Genomic DNA, 22,823 nt, shown 5'->3' with positions numbered 1-22,823 from the left:
AATTTCAAACGTAGATTGTTGAACCTTCAACTGACAAACCAGCCCAATTTCACATTCATATACAAAAGTACACGCCGACTTTAAGATGAACACTATAAGAACTTCTGTACATGTTTCTAATGAGAGCAGAGATCAAATACACATGCCAGTTGCTGTTGATTTATGAATCTGGTTTAGAAGTAATGGATGAAATTACAATATTCTATCATTGGAAGCAGTTGAGCAAAATATTTTTTCACTCAGTTGAAATTAAATTACTCCATATGTTTTTAACAACAGAAAATTCATTTGGTGATGTCTAAAGGAGGGCCCACTGAATTAAGATTATAAATGCAAGTGTTCTGTAAACAGTGAACTTGAGAGACTTTGAGAGGAAGCTGACAATGACAGATGATTTTTTAAAAAATGATAACAAATGAGGAAGAAAAGATCATAATGATCAAAGATGAAGCACACTAATTTTTAAAGACTATCTTCTCTGGGATTTTGTGGTAGACAAGATTTCCAGGGAGAGACATTGAAATAGACTAGTACTGAATCTACTACTGCAATTAATTCATTTGATAAAAGATCAAAGGAATTTGGGTATTTATATCCCACATCTATAAACTAACCACTACTGCAGTGCTCCTGTGCAGACACAATGGAGAGCTAATAGGGCTAATCAGAAAAGGAAAATTTTCTTGTAACATTTTGGTTACAGAAACTGCATATCCATATTGTGCAAATGAAAGCAAAAGGGAGAGACTTAACCACTTTCATTTTGATTTAGCAATGCAAGTTAGCATGCACTTAATCTAAGATCCTTTCCAGCTACTCTGTCTAAAGTTAGGAATGGGATTGTAGGAGGACCAACAACCCACCATTAAGTTTAAGAACGTCAAGAGCAGACTTCGCTCTGACTGCTAGGTCCATGAGCAATAGTTTTATGCAAAATGGGGTTTTGCTTTGACTGAAATAAATGGGAATTTTATTTAGTAAAAACAGTAGGCCCAGAATTTAACTTTAACAAAACTGGCAGCTAAATCCAAGAACATATGTCCAATTTACTGTGTGGGCAAGGCATTTCTACAGAAGTCTAAAAATAAGTTGTTGTGTATGTTTTCTGAAGGTGGGAGTGACCTTCTGGAGATACTTGAGCTTTTAGGAATCATCTTCTACAGGAAATGAATCACCTACTGAGTTCACCGTGTTCTGTAGGTATTTCTTGTTCTAAATTTAGAGGCTGTGGGACTAAGTCTCTTCTCAGTTTTTTTACCTCATATTTGCCCTGGCATAACAGGTGTGAGGAATAATCTGTTTTTGGAGAATTCCTTTTGGATCCTACCACAGCCAAAATAATAGTAATGAGATACAGAAGTAAAAATAGATAAGTGAAAATGACTATCCTCTTGTTTTTAGGTGGGCATAATATATAAATATGTTAGACTAGTATGTAGCTCCCATTCTAATCTCCATTTTCAAGCTGATTATAAATGCTTTATTAAAATAGGTTAGTTCCCTGTTTTGAAAGCATCCCAAAGCATCTTTGACCAAAAGAATTATGTTTTGAACTTATATTTAAACCAGCTATCTTCTTATATTTGAGGTTTTCAGATACCCTTTTGTTTCTCTACTCTACATGGTATTGCCATTCAGTAGCAAAAGAGAGTATTGGAAGTACTTAAGGAATGTCGCAATATTTAAGCTACCTCTGATAGAAGCCTGTATATACAATTACAGTGATGTCAAAATTATCAGCAGTGTTTTTGCACTGTCATGGCCTGATCACAAGACAGTACAGTTCTTAGTGTGTGGCCTCTTGCCCTTCTGCTACTGACTTAGAAACTAATTTGTAGATACTGCTGCTAATCAGCTAATCAACTTTGTAGATACTGCAGTTAATCAACTAGTTAAAGCCTTGTCACTTAGACCAGGCCCTCTGTTGGTTTATGCTAATAAGACTTCTGAGCAACTTTCTTCAAATGAAAGAAAGGAGAAAACGTGCAGCTTAGTTATGAAAAAGTTTGTGTCCTGTTAGTTCAATGAGAACTCAACAGTATTAAATGTGCCCATAAGAGCATAAACTTCAATATTCAGTTCTCTTCAAGAATGAAGAGGGTTCCATTTCCCTCTAGTGGAGGGACATGTGGAAGTGTTCCTGATAGGCAATCCAAAATGATCAAAGAAAAAACACCAGGTGTTAAGACTTAGAGTACTACTGACAACTCCCTAGACGCACTGCCCTGCCCCCAACAATATCAGGCAGTAGAAGGCCTGAAGTCTGAACATCTTTGGAAAGAAAACCTGCTTCTCAGTAGGCTTTCATAGTGAAGATATATCAAGTGGTACTTGTTTTGGGATGTATGCTATGACTTCACAGGCAAACTTCCCAGAGATTATTTGATGGAACAGAGAAGCCTCATGGCAGCAGCTCAGCTGGCACCCTCAACAGCACTTCTTGATCTTTGGAACCTATGAGAAGCAAGCAAAGCTTCCTCCACAGATGGCTATCTGCCTCCTCCTCATCCGTTCCTCAGTCTGTGACTGAAATCAATATTTTCATAAGCGGTTGAAAATTACATCTGGACTTTCTATGGGTATACATGCTTCCAGCCTCTGGAGGTAACCATTTTTTCCTTTTTTACATGGGCTTAGCCAATGGTTCTTGGTGTTGGAAGTCCTCATCCCCAAACAATAGGGATTGCACTTTCCAAGGTAAAGTTATTTCATCATCCAGTCTCCTGTTTTCAATAAATTTTCTTCTTCCAAATATATCTACCAAAGTAGAAGACAAACTTTGCAGTGGTAAAGTGACACAGATTCTAAGTTGAAAAACAAATTTTCTAGCTCTAATTTTAATAGGACCTTTGCTCCTTGCACTCAGTTCCTTGGATCCAACCTTTAAATACAGAAATCATCAACAGCTTGCGAGGGGGACCTCCTGTTCTCTGTTGATTAAGATACTTTGTCTTTCAAAGTACTGTGAAAGCTGAATTTTTCACTTTTTAGTCTGGCTATGGCACCATCATATTTCAGTAGAAGACTGAAGATCAGTCCTGTTTGGCAAGTAGCTAGCATTATGGGTATGCCTCTGTTCTTTGAAAGACTCGCATATGCCATAACTGAGTTGCCTGGTGAATTAAGAGAAATCTCACCCTTAGCCCTGATTTAACTGTCTTTGTCTCACTCCATTGAATATTCCTAGCTGTTGTAACACAGACTGAGTATTATCCCCACATGAGAAAGGACTTGCTTCAAACTAGCATGTCAGTTATATGCATCTATCGTACAGATTATACAAGACTTCATAGATGAGTAGAAAGGAACCCAGATTTTTTGGTTCCGAGTTCAGTGCACCATCCACAGACCATTTCCATTATTCATAACTGTACATGCAGATCACTTATCACTTAGCTCTTTTGGAAAAGACATCTCAATATCAAAATACAAGCTTGTTTCATGAAACAGGGTTTCAGAGGCATTATTTGTATTCTTGAAATTTTCTTTTAGTACATCATAATTAGAGTACCAAGGGAAAATTGTGTCAAAGCAGTGAATAACCTTAATTAGAGGCCTTGCTGTACCTTCTGATCCTAATTGTTGGTATTCTTGCAGTTTAAATTAAGAAATATCTGATTTACTTTCATTAAACAATATCTTATAAGCATTTCTATCTTGGTTTCTAGTTATAACATCCACTTAATTTAATTAGAAAAATTGCATTTCTGGGGATACACAAGTATAAGCATTGGAATTGAAAAAAAAACACAACACACTAATATATCTATAAAAAAAGTACTTGCTTTAGGCTTTCTATTCTACAAATACACATTAAAAAGACTGTTCCTCAGTTGTCTTTATGAAACAAATGGAATGCAAAGTAATATAAAATAGTGAAAACATTGCACGTGTGTTTTGATATACTAAAACACTAATTTTCAGTGTTACCATCACTCATGCACTACAGTATTCCATTTTGTTTCACTGAAAACCTTCTACATAGGTCCAGGGATAGGACAATCACCTGAAAGATTAGTTTTAGAATAGTCTGAGGCCAATCATGGAAAAGGTATGCATCTTCTGCTTTGAAAATAAAATAGTTCTCTATCAGACCTCCAACACTACATATTTTAAAAACACTTATTTCTAACTAAAAGCCGTTACTTTCTACATTTTGCATATTGCTTTCTGTTTTCTTTAATGTACGTTTTAGTACACAGTTTCAGTTAACATAATTTCAAATGTTTTGCCAACTCATAGCATCTCTTTGCAAAGCTGAAAGAACACCATGATTTGGCCTTCTGACAGTATAGCCTAGGAGTAACTCCTGTGTCTTGACAATGTTGAGGCTTTTATTGTTGTTTATAAGCCATTGCCACTTTCCTAATTAGGTTTTGCTGTGTTGTCTTTGAACAGCTAAATAGCTGAGATCTCTTTCAGGTGTCTTTCCGTTGAGATTAATTGTAAACATCTGCCAACTGGTGAAGACAGTAATTCTTGGAGTTGTTCAGTAGAGTTCCTAAGAGGATATTAGTTTATTTTCTGAAGCCCTGCTTTGCAATTTCTTTGTGACTTTGAATTCTGTGTATGAACTTTTCCTTTCTCTCCCTCATCAACAGTGTGTCCCCAGTTCCATATGCAATACTTCAAAACAGTAAAAAAAAAAAAAAAAAAAAAATGAAATCACCAACATAGCAAAACAAATATTCAGTTACTGTTATATTTCATTCATAAGATAGCATCAAAAATGTTTCTACAATCTGTAGAATCCTTTTCCACTGTCAATGAGAACAAAAGAATTGAAAAATTTAATCTAAACCTTTTCTATAAGGGAATAAAAGACTTCCAGACTTCCAGTATCATACCAACACTTCTGAAAATCTCAAATAGTTCTTTCAAAGGCAAGTACAGGTAGAATACGATAGGAAAAGATTAAAACACATAAGCAACCTGAACAGATGGTTAAAAAAATGAAAGCGGATGGCTGAGAAAAGGTCCCTCTGACATTCACTATTAGAGACAACAGTGGCTGTTAATAAAGCAGAGTTAATTCTATAGCAAGGAGTGAAATATTATTTAATCAGCGGCACTTCATACATAATTCAATTAACTGCCTTCACTCATCAGTATTAATGAGAGCTGGAGCTTGGATTAATGTGCTTGAGCTTCATAACAGCACTCCCAGTCTACTTAAATGCTGCCAAAACTTAATAAAGCGCTGCCAATCAAATTACAGTATCTGAGCCCAGTGCATCAATGTACTGATATTACAAATCATCCTATGCTCATCATTGTTTGCTAATTCCTTATTTATGCTGATCTCTGCACTAAACAGTTTAATTAGTGTACAATGGTAGAATAAGTAAAATTTCTTACCACTTTCTTGATGATGTTTTTAGGATCATCCAAGTTTTTGAGCAATAACTATGAATGGTGTTTCCATGTGCTTTCAGTGCATAATTTTTAAATATCAACTTTTATCTGTTGCATAGGCAGCCATAGAGGGATTTCTGTTAGTCACAAAAAATAGATTGCTAATTTCTTCTTCTGGTCTAAAGAACATTTCTGTTGCTATCTACTTTTGTAGACATAGCAAGGATCTCATCCTCAGTTACAACAAACTTAACCCTGATTTTGCCATTTGCTGCTGCGTGCACTTTCATCCCAGGAAGAGAAAAGAGACAATGAAGGTTTCTAAAATATTTTCTCCTCTGCCATTACTGAATTTGATTCTCATGAAGCTGATACAGCTGCTGTAGATGCTGATAAAACAGTTTTGGGGGGATATATCACATTCAATGCAACCTGTGGCCAACCTCATTTAGGAAACTTCAGAAGAGCTAAGCCAAACCTTACAGAACTACTGAAGGTGGAGGCAGCCTGATGCTTAGTCCACCTTTAACTGTACTGAAATAAATCTCTGCTGCTCCTCAAAATCCTTGGCCGTGTTTCATCTGGCTGAATTAAGGCCGGATCATGGCACCCAAAAGGAGATTGAATTGCTGAAAAGTTCTTTGAAATGTAAGCTCTGGAAGCATTACAAACTGTCAGGAGAATCAGAATAAGATAAATGATGTTATAGAAAAAAACTGCAGAAAGGCATGCATTTTTTATATTTCTTTTTAATCTTAACAGAAGGAAAGAAATGAAGATGTCAGAAAAAATATATTATTGCCTACAATAGAGGCCTACCTGATAGCGTGAGGAACCCACAGTGCAAGTTTTGGGGAAATTTTGTTTAAAAGTAATTTGAAACTATAGATCATTCAGAAACATGTTTTGCAGGACAGAGGCATGTGCAAGTCATACTTGACTGGATTCTGCAAAAACAGATTCTAACTCTTTGCTTTGCCTTTTGAATGCAATTCAAAATGCAATTCTGGAGTGTGTGAAATCCAAGTAAAGAAAAGGTGCCATAACCAATCAGTTCCTCAATTTGAGGTGAAATATCAGACAAGGCTGAATTTGAAGAGGTGTCATTCTGTTGGGAGCTCTAACACTGATTTTGGCATCAAGTCTGTTGAGGATAAGAAGATTATAAAGTGCAGCACAATACATAAGAACAAGAGACAGCAACCAGACTTTTCACAGATGAACAGAAAATCCAAATGTATTAAGTACCAAATAAGGAGGAATGATATTTATGCTATATGTTCACCAACTACTACCATCTGAGGATTTGGCAATTCATCCAAAAACGTTGGATGGTTAATGCTAAGTTGGATATATTTTAAAAACTGTGAAAGTAATGGAGAACCAAATCCTTTTTAATAAAGTCAGTACGATTCTATTTAATCAGAGCCTCGGAAGCTTAGAACCTTTTTCATAAAGTTAGTGTTGTCTTCTATACCATGCTTTTGATAGGAATTTTAACAGAGGAAAATGCTTAAGTTTGCAGCAAGTATTTCCTGCTCCAATATCAGAAAAACCTTTAAAAGGGAGCAGATTTTCAGGTAATCACATTGCAAATACCTCAAAGGTAGTAAACGTTAAACTCTTAAATGAGCATTAAAAAAACAATGTCCACTTAGGAAAAACATTCAAATCTGCTGATAAATGTTAAATCATACTTGACCCTTTTGCCTTTTATTTAAAGTATAAGAAATAATGATCATCTGAAGGAAAAAGTATAGTGTCTACACAAAATCTGGTCTAGACTGAGGCGCTCAGGCTTTAAGATGTTTTAAGCAGTAAAGTCAACAGAGGACAGAGAAACTGAATTAGAAAATGGTGCTAAGTTTCAGACACTTTTGGTGACATTCAAAATAAAAGATTGATCAGAAAAAAATCACAATACAGTGTTACTGTTCAGAATTTGAGAACAGAATGAAAGGTGCCAATGCAAGTAGTATTTCAAGATGGAAAGAGAAAGCTTGGTCATGAATGGATTGCAGCAGGATGCTTTTTTGGTAGTGGTTATATTTGCCAATGATATAAAAGCTGACAACGAATACAGTGCTATGCAATTATGAATGATCTAGACAGTTTAAAAAATAAAGAGTAAGTAGTTCATAAAACTGCAGCAAAATAATATGGTGCGTGAAGTGGAGGGACATACAGAAACCCCCCCATTCTCCCATCTGTACTCTAACTAGTAACATGGAAAAAAAACAGTAGACAATCTCAGTTTTAATAGTTATCACAAAAAGTAGATCCTCCTACCAACCTTTTGTACTGGTGAGTTTTATGTCCTGCACAGGGAGGGGCACAGACTGCATGCTGAGTGTCACTGTTGGTCATAGCTCCTAAGTCAGCTGTAAATTCAAGACCTCAAGGCTAGATGCTGCTGCTAGATAATGGGTATGGATTTTCTGTACATCATGACTGTGTGTCATCCACCTACCACCTGTACTGAACCTAATAATTTGTCTGAATAAAGCAGTACTCCATAAACTTTACTGCTGAGCAAACAGCAGTGTGCTGTTGGCAACATCATACTTTGCTCTCCCTTTCAGCTCATCAAAAGATGACTCAATTACCATTTAAAAGTTTATACTGCCTATGAAGTCAAGGACTGAAGAATTAGTAGTCAGCTTGAATGTGTTTTGAAAAGAGTAAATGTATCTTAATGTGAAGAACTGACAGGTTTGCATGCAAGTGTTAACAGATAAGCTGCAAGCCAGTTTTACCGATAATTTTAACTAGCATTATGTGTACAGTAAGTAACAGGCAGATGAAAATGACAGAATCTGTCAGCATTTAAGAGGGGATGATCAGTCTGGTAATGAAAAAACTTGAACAAGCCTACCAAGTTTCTGCAGTTGCCTGAATTCAGAGAGACAGATTTGGAGATACAGAATGGGAAATCCCCCTCAGATTGGCATCACAATTTATTCTCCTTCTGGAAAAGTCAAGGCAAAAGGCAGCACTGGTAATTTAGAAACATGCTTGTGGTTTTGAACATTTTGCTTTCTTAAGAGCTGTGGCAGGTATTTGACTTTAAGGTGCTTTTACCATATTCCGGGAAGCATCCTTAATTTTACAGCTAGTTTAATGTTGAGCCTAAACCTGAAATGTTATCTTGTTTTTAAGGGGTGAAAAGCAGCACACTTAATCTTAAAACTATTTATTGTACCTAGTGCCACCTGCTCCTGTACAGCTAGCAGCCAGATTGGTCATTGCCAAATTCAGATTCTGTGAAATTTGCTAAGGCAAAATTTAACCAAATTTCTTTGTAATTTAGAAATGCTAACATTCAAGTGATAACAAGAACCTAGGAAAAAACAAATAACTACTATTGACAAACTCAGGAATTTCAATTTAAGCTTTAGTCATAGCAAAAGAGCAGGATGTGTGTGCAGACTTAAGTTTTTGAGTTTCAACACTTCCACCTTGAAAAATTTTCCTAGAGTATTAGCCACAGAACATCCTGGGACATATTGCTTAAGTTTAAAGGAAAATGTTTAAAAATAGCTGAGTTAAAAGACTTATTTTTCAGTAGGAGAGCAGACAGAAGTAGACAACCTATCTGCATTCATCTGTCATCCATATAACGCATCAAAATCTGCCTAGTAGATGGTTCGTTACAATCAAATTTAGATGCACCTGAGGCTATAGAAATAAATTAAACATAGAACATTCAGCTTAAAAGTAAACTAAATATATCCTGTGCATCTCTGTAAGTTTTTGTATAAAGACTGGCAAGGTGCAGGAGTTGTCCTAAACCTAATGGCATGTTACTCGAAAGCACATTGTGACAGTGGTCTAAAGGAGTTCAAATCAGATCTCTGAAGTGGAAATTTTCTCCTCCTAGGTTTGGATGTGCTCACTGGGTGATTTTCTCATTGGCTTCCATTGGCCATTATAGAAGGACTGTGCATTGTACCAGGAAGTACAATTCGTGACTACTTTCATGTAGGCAATTAATGCATGTGTGAAGGAGACACCTCTAACATACAAATAATGAATAGTTCCTAGGAGAAAACTTGAGTCCACCAAAATTGTTTTGCTTTGTTTTAAAATACACTGTTAACATCTGTTTTAAACGTGAGCTTCATGCAGCTTCAGTTGCCTTGGAACTAATATTTGTTTTTGCAGAAAATGAGGTTCATCTGCCTAATGAGTTATAGAGCATTTCCAGACTTTTAAAAGAGTTATGAGAAAGTGTCACCTCAGGGAGAAGAGATCTTAATGAAACTTCATCGTGCTGCAAAAACTGTGCTTTCTACTTTTTCAAAAAATTTTCTAGAACTGGAGGCTTTGTAATCACTGGCATCTTTGGGGATACCCAGGCAGGCTGGTGATGGCTACTGCAGACTTGTACACTAGGCAGTCCATCTGAACTGCTTTATCCAGGCATTTCATATGAACTCTTGCTTTAAAGTGCATCACAAAACCCTCCCACCAATAATAGCAGCAGGAAACTTCAGATGGTATCAGAGAATAAAATTCCCAGAATTTACAGTTTATGGATTTTTTCATCCTGCAAAGTGCAATGTATGTTTTTAAAGGAAGAGAAACTAAAAATGGGCAAGCCTATGTGAACAAAAATACAGTATTTTCCTCAGTCATTTGCAAATATCCCTTCTGCTTAAAAGGCTATGTCCGCTTTGATTTTATAAGCTACATAGCAAACATAGAAACGTGCCAAGAAGCAGGAGTTTAAAAAGGGGAATCTCAGAGACTGTAAGAGGCATTGAGCATAAATTTGCAATTAGATGTAGATAATTTAGTACCTTTTAGCAAGCAATGCGTATTCAGAATGTATATGTAGCTTGGGGAAGTACTTAACTACAAACACTAATTGTATTTTAACAAAAAAAAGTTTCACCCAGAAAAGAAAGATAATTTGAGATAACCTGATAACTACGGCTTTCCTGAAGCAAACAACACTGAAGACCGTTTTGCTGAAGAACTAATCAGAATTTTTTGAAACAAGCACAAAAGGAGAGAATGTGTTTTAGATAGTCTAAAATGAGATGTTCTTACAAAAAAAAAAAAAAGAAAACACCCCGCAAGACATTGCAAGACATCCATTTTGAATCACCATGATTAAAACTGTTTTCTGCAAAACCAAGTAATATTTTTAGCTACTACTTCTTTCTTGTTAGGAAATAATCAGTGCTCAAATTGTTTCCTTCTGAAGCTGTTAAAATCTTCAAACTTCGTAAGTATTGCCACTGAAGTCACACTGAGGCTTCAAAAGAGTGATTATTACTCAAGAACCACAATCATAGCAAATCAGTAGATTAACAAAAACACCAAGCATTGTTATGGTATTGAAATGTCTCATGTTTGAATGTGAAGATAGCAAAAAGTTTAATCTCAAGACTGAGGAGCAAATCATTGGACTAAGTCCCAAGCAATGATGTATAGAGACTATTTTCCTACGAAATTGGCCACAGTTAATGCTACAGAAAATAAATGAATGCTCTTCTTGTACATTAGGTAGTAGTCTAGTGATAAGTGTTCCAGGAATCATCATTATATTGCTCTGCTGGTTTTCTTCAGAACCATAATAGATATATCAGCTGCCCTAACTGACAACGGCTAATAGCGCAGAACAAAGAAAAAGCATCACTATTGATGGAGGTGAAGCTTCCAATGATAATTACCTAGCTGGGAGACTCAGACTTTGCCGTGTTTCTCTTGTACCACAATTATGTAGCTAAAGTTACTTTGAGTTGTTCAGGCAGGACTTTTATGAAGACAATGTTCCTAATGCTAACCAAGAGGTTAGTTTTTATTTATTTTTACAATTCATGTTCAACTTTCCACTAGGAAAATATTCCTGAAACAAGCACTTTCCTCTCCATTTTCCTTGTAACATATTCAATCTTTTCTGTTAAAGAAAAAATGCAAATACACTGGAGTAAGTTCAGTCACCGCACATAACATGGTTGCTAACCTACTGCTAACTCTTCCACTAGGCTGAACGCAAACCAAGAGGGATTTTATTTCAATGTGCACCGCTACAGATGTTTGAAAAGCAGGCTAGGAAGTGAATTGTTTTGATTCTTGAAATACTCTTCTTAAAGCTCAGACAGAAAAATAATTATATGTATTGTTGTGAGATGAACGTAGAAAGCTTTTCCTAAAAGAAAAACTGTTTGTCCTGTCAAGTCTCTCCATTCTCTTTCCTGCCTGCCAGGGAAGGTGCTGAAATTCAATGAAGTGAACCAGAAAGAAATACAATTTTGATTGTAAGCCTGGTATTTACTTTTCTTTATTTGGCCAGATGATGCTGGAAAAACTTGTTGAGAGTAAACTTCATCTGTAGTGAATGGGTATTTGCACATGGCAATTGTAATAGGATTTATGATTACTGACTTAGCTTTGGTAGCTTTGTGTTAGACTAAGTTTAAACAGAAGTAAGAACATTAAAGGTAGCTAATCTGTACTTACTAAGCCCTCTGAATATTACTTCTACTGGAAGTGCGCAATAGTAAAACACATTGCCATATATTTAAAGGCTGTTATACAAAAATAAATGTTCAGTTCATAAATAATAATTTGTGTTCATTTTCACTGTAAGTACAAACTGAAATCATGCCAACTAACAGTAAATGTATTCAGCTAATACAGTTTGTGTTTAAAAATGAGTGCTGTATTTTTTGCTAGTGTTAAGGCCAGACCGGTGCACTGATAGACACTGGCCAATTGTACGGAATCGGTTTATTGTCCTAAATGACCGTTAGACAGGAGCAATTCCTCTGCTGGTACAAAGAACGTTTATTTCAGTCTGTTTATTCAACTAATTCAACGTAAAACTGAAAAACCAAGTGGCAACTTCACTCAAATTTTTTTTGCTTCCAAAAGGAAACCAGGTAGGAAAGATTACAATCTGATAATTTCTGAGACTTCAGAATTACTAGTTCAGTTGGTCATATTTCCAGGATTAGTTTGAATTTTGATTTCTAAAACTGGTAGCAAGTCTGTAACAAAGAAGTCAACTTAAACTTATATTTTCAGTGGTTATAAGGCTACAATTTTTGCTTGCAGATGTTTTTTTGATTACCCAGTGTATTTGATAATATTCTTAATAAATTTCGTAGTGATTTAGGAGCTCAGAACCATTAGAAAGTACTTTTGACATCAGTCACCTTTGCAGCCTTTTCCATGTGCATGGCCATAAGTTTTTTATCCCACTTGGATGTAACCATTTAATACTTCTTTCCCCTAAACCTCTTTCTCAGGGAAGGTATGATTTTTCTTATACTGCTAGAAAGACCATCAAATGCTGTATCCACAGGCTGGAATAATTCAGAAAATAAGATGTATTCGGGTCTCTGTGAAGGTCACAAGTAATAAAGCCTCCAAGGCACTATCTTCTGGTGAATCTTGGCTGCCAAAAAGGCAACATACATTATCCTTTACATGCTTCCCCTGGAAGCAATTGATGCTCATTCTTTCTGAGCTGTTACAGTCTCTGGCAGAGAGAAATAGGCTGTCGGGAGCATTCTAGAGCTACAGGTCTCCTGTTCTCCCTGTGACACTCTGGGAAGTAGATTATAGTTTTTGTGCCTGTGAGTGGCTTTACAGTTTTGCATTCTGGGCATCAGACCTCTGAGTGGTCTCTCCACTGCTCTGCTAAAACATGGTGGTACTGCTGTGGTGCTTTTCAAGGTGGAACAGTTACCTTGCAGATTGGATGGTGCTTGTGCGCTGCTGTATTTCTCACATACATAACTTTTGCTACTGACAGTTTTCACAAGCTGAAATAAGTTGCTGCAAGCCATGGAAAGAAGACATCACACAGTTACTGCCTTACAAACTCATGCCACCTACCAGTACTGGTCAGAGGAGCAGCATTTTTCTGTAGTGCTCTGAGTGACACTAGCATGAGGCACGCGTACACACCCACAGCTTAAGAAAACAGTTAGCTAAGGAAAGGTTCAGGAAGGATTACTGCTGTGCTAAACAGCTTTGCAGTCATGACTTGTGGAGTTCTTAGCTGGAAATAATAGAGGGTTCTCCTTGTGGCAGCTATTTGATCTAACCTTGAGCACAGACCTGGCATCCACAGCTCGGTTGCTCCTGTTGGCTTTATTTGAGGTGGTGCATTTCCATTTTCAAGCACTGATGGCAGCACTGCAGCACTATTACAGATCCTGTCTTGCATCAAGAGGAAGTGTCCGCTCCTTGCCAATAGCCCACATCAATTTTTACTGGCACATTCAGAACAAATTTGATCTTATGATTCACTTGCTAGATTGAATTTTCTTTGCCAACAGTCAGAAGCTTCCAAATTATTCTGGGGACATACTCTTTGTATGTACGTGTTAACAGTGAGATCAGGCATGACCAGATTAGAAACAGAATTAGCAGTATATTAGAATCCCACAAGAGTGTGATAGCATCACCCTACAACACTGAGAGAAGATAGCTCCTTCAGCCTCCATCTTCAGAGTATCCATAATGTTCTGGCACCTCGGCTAACACTAACAGTCTCCTTGAGCTGTTTGCAAGTAATCTTGTCTGAACAGGCTGTCCTGCGGGTCTGCTCTCTGACCTGATGCTCAGTCATGTAGCTACTGGCCTCCCGCCAACAGCTGGGAGGCTGCCACATTGCACAGCCCTGCCTTACTGCACAGCCTCCGTGCTCGCCCTTCTCCAGCTCCTTGTTTATATAATCCCTGGCCTGTTCTCCCCCATCCATCCTAAGGTCCATTTACAAGGGAACTGAAGACACTGAACTCGGGGGATGCACTAACAGGGTCCTGCCCATTTCAGCTCCCTGGCCCAACACAAACCTTTTAAGAACACACGGTCTGCCCTCTGGTGGCTATTTTTAGATGAAATTACGACAATACTTCAGCATTGAACGATCATCTTCTGATTTAAGAATTCACTGTAGCATTTGAAAAGGCCTTTACATTTAAAAAAAAAAAAAAAAAAAAGCATTAAGAAAATCATGTATGCCCTGGTGTTACATACTTAGATTTCTTAGCACCAAATACCTAATAACCATAACATATCCAAATATATATATTTACCTTCTTCCAGTGTTGATTCAAAATTTCAACAGCAAAATAGATGAAAATGTATATTCTGTGCTAAGTTCAACATACACTTCAACCCCTATGGGCTAAGTCTACAGCTGCTAAAATCTGTAGGCTTTCTTAACATGTGGAACAGCGGTGGATCACCGTGTACCCTGCCCACCTACTCACTATCCCCACACTTACTGCCTTGCCCCTGCACTGCTCTGTACATTCCTGCACAAAGCCATTCCCTTTACATCCAGAACTCTCCTTAGAGTTATTCACTTCTTCACTCTCAAGCAATGCCTGAGTATTAATTGCTTGGTTCCCTTCCCCTTTTCCCTTCTAGATTATTTTTATTAAGGGGGGGCTGCAGGCAAAACCAGCTTGAGTCTCTTCCCAGTTGCCTGTCTGATGGGAGCGCTGCAGAACATTCTTCTGTATTTAACCGCAAATACAGAAACTTCAAAGTAAATAAGAAAACACTTAGTGGTGTCATTAAATACACATTTAGGTGAGTATTTAAGAACCTTCATAGCCTTGTGAAAACCAATACATTTTCAAAATGTTTTCTCACTGACAGCAGAACTCAGCAGTTTCATGCACTGCATCTCTCTTCAAAAGCAGCCTCAGCAAGAACAGCAAGGTTGTTTGGGAGCTCAGATTCACAGCACAATTCAAAACCGAATGCATTAGTGGACCAAAAGGTTTGAAATATGACCTTGTCATTAACAAGTTGCAGTATATTTGAGCAATACATATGGCAATTAATCTAATAGTAAGTAGAACAGCTCCCAGTAATAGCAAGTTCCTTAAGGAAACTTGGTTGAATGATAGGTGTGCAACACCATGAGTAAACAAGTAGCATTTACTTGGCATTTGCTACAGAAGCCAACAGGACCAGGGACTAACCCACCTGAGTAACTCTAACAACCAAAGACAGAAGAGGAAGTGTGTGACGTGAGATGCCACTTCAGCTTTTAGTACGTTTTATTCATTGTCAACAAATGGCTAATTTCATTCTTCTCCGGTTGTTTGGGGGCTTGCAGATAGACTTGTACCAATGCAGTTTCTTTCCTTTTTAAGCACTTTCTCTATAATTTGTTTGTACAGTTTTTTTCTGGACAATACAGCACACAGATAATATTTTCAGCTTATGTAAATGGCCTGTTTTTTTCAAGAAAGTGACCTTCCACACTGTCCTTTATTTTCCCTGATTTAAGAGAATTCTGAGAATGTATTTCAGCATTTCTGAAAATTAAGCCAATAATGGCCAGCCTTACACTTATTATACTAGTTACCATTTGACATTCAGCTGATTGATGATGCAGGGATCTGTTGGGTAGAAAACCGTTACATTTCCTATGCAGTGTATTTGTCCCTTGGTGCACATACAGAATACAGAAATCAGATAATGTGGCATCAACCAGAAGAATACCCTTGCACTCAGCTATCAACTTACATCTCAGACAGTAATTCCTACATAAAGAGTTTGTCAAACGTAGAGATCAGTAGGATACAAACGCTTATTCTGGAGAAAGGGGAAATGGCAGCTAGTGAGACCATCCTCTAGAAGATGCTTAGTTATTGGGGCTCCTGTGCAACTAAGTTCACCCTAAATCAGAGGGACCACTAAACCTTTTTTGCTTCTTCTGGTTGTGCATGCAGCACAGCAAAAATAGCCACGAGTATTTGAGCTGAATCACTCAGTATAAGAGTCAAATTCTTCCTACACATGCAGGTTTTCCTAGGTAACTCAAACTAGCTTCTGTATGCAGCAGCAGAAGCATATCTGCAGAGGCTGTGTGCTTTGTGCTGCATGTACAAATCAAGAAACCAGTGACTAGATTCAGACTGTGACTGCAGTTAGGAAAATGAGTAGATCTCTTGGAAGATCAATTCCTGGACAGCAGTTAGCTGAGCGGTCTGATGTAGCAGCTAAGGAGAGGCCAAGGTTTCTTTCCATCCCAAAACATTTTGTAGTAATGGCTCTGTTTAGAGTTGTGGCTTGGCAGCACTGTGTTGGAATTCTAATAAATGAGTATTTCCCTGACAATATTTTCAGGCCATAAGTGCATTTAGTCAGCTGTCCTAAAGACTTTTGGCCTTTCCAGGAACAATCGAAGTTAGAGCTTTGGTAAACTCACTGTGGAAACAACATCCCCCGGCAGGGCCATAGCCCTGTGGAATGGGGTCAGAAATCTGATTACTCTAGAAAATATGAGAGCATAGAACATCACTGTTACTGTCTTGAACTGTCAGTACAGATGAGAACTGCAGCACTCAGCAGTGAGCTCTGTGCTTGCTCCTCGCTTGTCTTGGCAAGTCAGCAGAGCCAGGACATTTCTGCATTACATGCTGTCATTAGCTGTAAGAGTCCTGTTGTACACAGCTACAAGTAATTCTCGAGAGGCCACTGTCATCCACAAATGTTTTAGAGATCAGGACTACTTAACCCTTACTGATGTTCCTTACACACTGCCCTTAAGTTTCAGTGCCAGGCTTCTCCAAACTGAATCCCGCAATGCCCTGCAGTTTCTGAACATGATGCTTGTTATGTCCAGGCTAATGAACAAGTGAAGCACTAAACAGATGCAGATGTATTCAGTTTGTCAAGAAATGATTAGCTTCTGACTTACTACCTGAGCAGAGTATTAGTAAGTCTGCTGTGAAGCACTGCAGCATCCACTACTCCAGAAAGAACACTTGTGGAAGAATAAAACATTACAAGAACTCATATTTATGTTCCTTCTTTCATTTATATTTTTCAGCAAAAGGATCAATAATATCCCGAAGACTTTAAAATAAAGCTGAATCTCTAGGACATAAATTATTTGCTGAATAAGCAGTCTCTCCTTTTCCTTTAAAAATGTTTTAAATTACTTTATCTGAACAGTTTTCTACTGTGTCCCAATTTCATCTATTTGAAGCTTTCTTCACTTTTCTTCTGGATCTTCTCTAAAACCTTAGTGCTCTCACCCTGCCTCAGATCAGTTGCTCATTTTAGCAGCAGCAAAGTCCCCAGATTTACAAACTGAAAAACAACACAAACAGAAAAATGAAAGATGAAACATGAAGAGGAAAAGTAGCGTTTAGAGATATGCAATGCTCAAAACCTGGGTATCTTACATTTCAGTTTAAAGGACAGAATGACCACCACAGCTCTTTTGCCCTTTCAGTCTACCTATAAATCCAGGACAAACTCTTCCTCTTTTCCACCCCACAAGTTACAACGTACATCAGGCAAACTTACTCAGTTGTGATTGCCAACTTGTTCTTTGCCTGCTTCAATGGGAACGTGTTGAACCATGGCAGTGACTGATCACTGAGAGACTGACCGGGCTCGATGAGAAGCTGCCAGCTAGTGGCAAATAACTGATGCAGCTAGTTACTCATACAGGCATCCCAGGCACCGGGATACTATGGGCAGACATAAGGGAGACGAACATTTTAACTGAATGGCAGGCAAGCAGGGATCCATACCACATGGACTCTCAGTATCTTGTGTTCTTTGAGAAAAGGGGGAGAGGGTGGTGCTTCCCTCCCTCCTCCCCCACCCCCATCTTTTACTTTTTAGCTCTTCTACAAAGAAGGATTTCCTTTATCCAAGACTAACATTCAATCTATGCCATCCCCACTAAACAGCTCGGTTTCTTTAACCTTTGAGGCAAACTGTCCTTGAACCTGTTTTCATCAGTTTCATTTCTTGCCATAGTTATTCTAAATCTTTCAGCAGTGGGATTTTCACTAACGTTACAGAGATAAATAGTTTTTCCCAAGACTGTATCTCCTTTCTGAATGAGAGAAAGAACGTTATATTTTCAAAACAGTAGTAGCAAAGACCCTAGAAGATGCTTACTGAAGCTGCTGGACATACCTCTGCCTGTAGACACACCACTGCCATATTAATAATGCAAAAGATGAGAGAATGGGAAAGGCATCTACAAGTACCTTTCAAGTAGCTGACCTATATTTTGGGAAAGGCTAAAGTAGCATGTGATTGTACAGTTTTAGGGTATGTGTTAACTGTCCACATTGTGACACACAGGATCTAATTACATACTGTTGTATAACTGCTCTCTACCTTATCATTAACATGGTTTATAAATGTGAGTTAGTTTGTTCTTATCAGTGGGATGAAGGAAGTTGTGGTGTTATCTACACCGGTATCCCGAATGTGTACATGAAAATAAGCAAAAGCTTTGCAAGGTTAGAGGTCACTAATTGTGATTACTAAATACTTTTTTCCAGGTAATAGCTTTAATTGAAGAAAATGCTTAATTAGGCAGAAATGAGCAGCTATATTTTAAAAGGTAAATTGAGAAAAGTATTGCAGAGTGTCTGCATTAAAGATACACTTTTTAAAAGTATATTTCTAGAATCTTAACCCCTTGTATACCCTTTCTAGTTTTTTCCCCTCATTTAGCCAGTGGAGCTATTGAACTTTTCCTGTCATTGAGAATCCTCCATACAAAGGGAAGATGACATTTGAACAGACCAGGATGGAACGACTAGTATGCTGCTGCTGAGTTCTTCATGATTCCTACTTTTTGATATGTTTCAAGATCTAGCAGTGAAGAAATTTATTTCTTTTCGATAATGGCAGTGCTGTCTTATTCTCAGTGATCTATTTCAGCTATCAACTTTTTGCTTGTTAAAAAGAAATCGGAATACTTTCAGTTCTCAAGTTTGAAGCCATTATGATACTGTCTGATATTACTGCGGTCTGGAGATTTCTGTGACCAATTACTTACATGAATGCCATTCTATACTCTGTCATTTCTTTAGTGTCCCCGATTTATCTCTCAAAGCCTTTATGACTTTACATTTGGCTTTTATGTAGAAGCAAAGCAGGTCATGTGGTTATCCAGAGGCATTAGTATGGTAATTTTCTTCAAGTTGAGTAGGTGGAAATAATTAATGGACTGCTTTATTGATGTACATAGATAGCTGATTCTCTCTGTGGTTTCAATTCCCAGCTTCAATAAAGTAGCTTGAGATTTTATCTGAGGGACCAGTAATTACACAGGGCAAGAATAATTGCTGCACAAATACAATCTGATTGTGTTTCATGCTATTGCCAAGGCTGATGTTAAAGCTTAAATATATAAACAAGAACTGCTGCATGAATAAGTTGACTCCTTTTATTTAAACTTGTGGATTCTAGAGTAACTTAAATTCACAAAATCTGTGCTCTTGAAAGCTGAGAAAATTTCAAGGAGAAAGTTACAGTCTTAGTGTAGCACAGATAACTTCCCTGTCTTGTCTAGATCTCATCTCCTATAATGGACTGTGATCAGTAGCAGAAGCCTTGGGAAAAATAAACAACTATTAAACAATATTTCCTTTTGCTTCCAGCAAGTTGCTATTTAGGGTTTCTCTGGAACAAATAGCTCAATTCTTCAGTCCTGTTCTCTGTCGGGAGGGAAAAGGTGGAAATTAATACCACGTGCCTGTTTGCTTTTAGGTCTGGAGACCTGCAAGTCGAATACTCCTTAAGTCTCTTCAAAAATATGATCTTATTTGCTACTTTTTATCCTCTGAAACAGCACAGATTTTAAGCGATGATTTAGGCAATTCAAGTCACCACAGTATTCATCCAAGAGTTCTGACTGACCTCAGTGATTTTTTTTATTTTGTCAGTTTATACTGAAAGTAATTTTCTGATGCTCAAGTTTGAGACAGTTTCTCAGATTCATTCCCCATAAACAAGCTCCCATCTGGGAACCTCCCTTGGCACCTTTGTAAGCAATAAGGAGAGGAATTGATATAGCTTTGCTGCTACATTATCTTTCATGTGCTTCTTTTACAACAATCAGCTGGTCCTACAGACTCTGACAGGATCCTTGCCTCTCATACACTTGAGAGAAGTTGTTAGTGGTTTTTATGACTTTAGCAAATTGTTCTTCAATATCTTCTCTTGACTTGTCTTATTTTAGTTTTATATTTAACATGTCAGAGTTATCATCTTTTCCATTTTTCTTATTTGAACACCGTTTTTTGAAGGATGCTCTTACTTTTGCTGCTTTCTTCATTTTTGTTGATGCTTACTGAGTTTTCCTTGACCCTATTTAAACAGAGGCTCTGAATAAACACACAACACCCAGTTTGGCTTACACTCCAGCAGTCCCAGTGTCCACTTTACCACTTAGATCTTTTTCTTAAAGGTGTTACACAAAAATCCACTACATAAGGGTTTTTAATTTATATATGAAAATACTAAGTTCAGTATAGTATTATCTATTATCACACTTTCCTCTCAGACATCCTCTATTTGTTCTGCTGCAATTCCATCTCATCTATTTACATGAGGCAACAAGGAACATTTTGGAACAGCTCCTGTGTTCTACTCTAAACTCAGAAGCTATAGTGAGAAACACTGAGATATTTCCTGGATATTAAAACTTTGCAGTCACACAGAGAGTCACAGAGTCATTTCAGAATGAAAAACATCTGGGATTTCCATGCAGCAAACTGACAACCTGGAGCAGCCTTACTACAGGATGAGCCCCAGGAGCACTCTGCCCCCCAGAGCCAGGTGTGCAAGAAGTGCCGAGTTGTCCCCCACTCTGGATGTATCTCTTCTCCTCCAAGCTAGACCAAATCTCTTTCAGCCAGTGCCTCACAAGGACTCTTCAGAAAGCACCTCAGAGAGGTTCTAGTTAGACTTGTTGTGGCTTTGCTAAGAGCAAGGTGCAGAAAGAGAACAGGGCAGAACCCAAGCTTCTTCATAAATAAGCCCTCCAGTGCCAGAGAAAAACTGGGAGACAGTACTTAGCTGTCCCCAACCCTTTCATGATCTAGACCTATCAATCTAGCATCTTTTTTGAAGATCAAGTAATACTTCAGATGTAGTACACAGCATGCACCTCTGATCCCATACTAGGAAAATTTGTGCGTCTCCTCTCACAGCATGGAGATTTGTTACTACTGCCTCCTCCACGTCCTTACAGATACTCGGAAGCCATCTGGAGATGGTGCTGTGCACCTGGTACTGCACAGCCCTTCCTGAGCAGGGCCCAGATGACCTCCAGAGGTCCCTTCAAACCTCAGCCGTTCTGTGATTGTGTAACACAGGTGCATACTGCTACATGTCCAACGCACACTACAGACAGTATGATCACACTTATCTGCGAGTTCACTGTACCTACAGAAGGGCATCCTTATCGGACACTTGGCATTCATTGCTTTGCTTTTCCTCTTGAGATGCATTTATTCAAGCAAATCCACAGTAGTGATCACTAGGAGAATTGCATTCAATCCTTACTTTATTGTTCTAGCTGCTATTATTTCACTGTTGTTATGCATAGGTTTGGTGAAAGCCATCAGAATCCCTCATTCTATCGTGTCACACTGATAGTAGAGCATCTTCATATATCTCAATATAACTTGTTCCCAGTAAATTGAAAAAACGAGCAGCTGCAATAAGATCCAGGCTATGAATAAGTATGTCAGCAATTTTTGCATAGGTATAATAAAATGTGATCCTCTCACCTCCTCCCCACATAACACACACAAAACCCATTGTCTGTAGTGCACAACCACACAAAGTAAATAGACTTTGAATTTATCCAATTTTCTTTCTGTTATGAGAAGGCTGAAGGCATGACACTGGTCAGGCAAAAACTTGTCACCTCATATCTGTGTAACATGTTCGTGAGAAATGAGCTCAAGCAGTGGAAGTTCAGGAGAATTTATAGACAAAGGCAGAGATGACACAATCAATACACCAAAACTTTTGGCAGAATGACCAGTAGCTGGAGAACCTTGTTAGATGAGATTGTAAACTACTGTGTGGGCTGCATGCGTACTAACTTATAAGAGCAGCTGCTGGACAGCACAGGAGCTGGGCTGCTGTCAAAAATGCTTCAGAGGTCCACACACAAAGATGCAGTGTATTCCCACTCACACAAGACCAGATATTTATGGAAATACAATGCAGGTAATCGTGATGAAGGAAGTACTGTTTCATTAAGGACCTACTCTCTAGTAGAACGTTCCCTGATAGTTAACCTGGAATAACAGAATAACGAATATTTTGCTGTGTTTTCCTAAATTCAGCTACTAATTTCTTTAGGCTAATCAGTTAATTCAGTACTTATATTTAATTTAAGCCTTGGTTTTCTACATGAATACTGCTGGGATTTTCCATCGTGGTTCTGAATACTTTTCTATTACTTTGAGCGTCTAAGCAGCAATACTAATTACTTTAATTAAATATAATTAGACGTTAATATTGCATGATATCCCCATCCACTAGTTAACTTAGGTGTGCAGTCTTAGGTCAGTCTTCCCTAATTAACCTTCAGTTGAAGCATAAGCGAAGTCTTTCTGATCACAGAGGAAAGTTTACCATTGCTGTACTTTCCATCCAACCGTATATAATAGAGATAGCACCAAGCACATCTTGAAGAGATG

At 37.9% G+C, this 22,823-nt stretch overlaps 1 protein-coding gene and 1 long non-coding RNA gene across 5 annotated transcripts in view; one reads left to right on the top strand and one right to left on the bottom strand.

The window, feature by feature from the left end:
• The window catches only part of LOC106015885 (uncharacterized), a 332,132-nt gene that overhangs the window by 151,085 nt on the left and 158,224 nt on the right, over nt 1-22,823 (bottom strand). The window lies entirely within an intron of this gene.
• CA10 (carbonic anhydrase 10) overlaps nt 1-22,823 on the top strand; it is a 200,606-nt gene that overhangs the window by 53,671 nt on the left and 124,112 nt on the right. The window lies entirely within an intron of this gene.

Source organism: Anas platyrhynchos, chromosome 19 (genome assembly GCF_047663525.1).
Source record: "Anas platyrhynchos isolate ZD024472 breed Pekin duck chromosome 19, IASCAAS_PekinDuck_T2T, whole genome shotgun sequence".
In the NCBI taxonomy this organism is placed as follows: Eukaryota; Metazoa; Chordata; class Aves; order Anseriformes; family Anatidae; genus Anas; species Anas platyrhynchos.
The sequence above is the reverse complement of the archived record's forward strand: the minus strand, read 5'-3'. Positions and strand labels throughout refer to the sequence as shown.